We start from the raw sequence: 1,221 nt of genomic DNA on the forward strand, positions 1-1,221 counted from the left end.
TTGTGATGCAAACTCTGTAGGTTGTATTAATCAACTCTTCATCTTTGTGACAAATAAATATATTGTCAATGTATTTATACTGACTCATGGATTCAGAGGCCTCNGTCCATGGCCATTTGTGTCTTTGTTTTGGCCTTTCCTGAGGAAGGGCCTTGCAGCAGTGGGAGTATGATGGAGAAGTTTCTTCCCATCATGGCAGCCCAGAACACATGAAAAAGGAACACTCCTGGGGACCAGCTGGACCCAGGAACTCTGCCTGTCTAGTAATATGAGTTACTTCCAGTCTGGGCTGGTGTCCTGAGCAGACTTTGGACAGGAACTCCACAGCTAGTCCCACAACACCTAGAGGAAGCTCCACTCCCAGGCTCTCTAACACGCCCAGGATCATAAGATTGAGGTGAGGAGTACACAACATCTGCCCCAACACCGAAATTAACTGAGACCAGCAGGACCTAGGCACCCATGAATTCCACCTGACCCATGGCACAGGTTCCTTCTAGTGTGAGGCAGTGCACTGAGCAGACCAAACCCACAACACCCAGAAGAAGCTCCACTATCAGGTGCTCTAACACACTCAGGACCACAGGATCACAGGATCACAGGAGCTTAGTCACACCAAACTCTCAGGGACCTCCCAGGAGCTCTGACACACCCAGGATCACAGGATCACAGAAACAGCTGAACTCTGAGGAGTTCTGACAAAATCAAATCACAGGAAGGACAGGACCCAGTCAGATTTAACAAAGGCAGGTAGCACTAGAGATAATCAGATGACAGGAGGCAAGCATAAAACATGTGCTAGACAAATCCCTTCCAGTTGGCACCAGCCCTGGGTCACCTAGGGTGCGGAGTTGGAGGACACCCTCACAGTCCCTAGAGGACTGCCCACGTGATATTAGGACCACTGGTGAGTGGAACACAACATCTCTTCCAATCCAATTGTGAAGGGCCAGTAACAGCAGGAACAAGGACACCAGAGCCCTTCCTGACCAGAGGCTCAGGTTCTTTTTGATCAGTTCTGGTCTACCTTGCTTTCTAACAGACCAGACAGCTCCATGGTCCTCAAAGGAGATACCACTTCCAGGCACTGTAACACACCCAGGATCTTAGGACAACAGGATCCNAGGATAACAGGAGCTGGGTCACACCAGTATTTGAGGGTCTCAGAGGAACATGACTGCCAAGAACTCTGACACACCAAGAATCTCAGGTTCACAGGAG

The sequence above is a fragment of the Mus pahari genome, unplaced genomic scaffold (genome assembly GCF_900095145.1).
Source record: "Mus pahari unplaced genomic scaffold, PAHARI_EIJ_v1.1 scaffold_15904_1, whole genome shotgun sequence".
NCBI classification, from domain to species: Eukaryota; Metazoa; Chordata; class Mammalia; order Rodentia; family Muridae; genus Mus; species Mus pahari.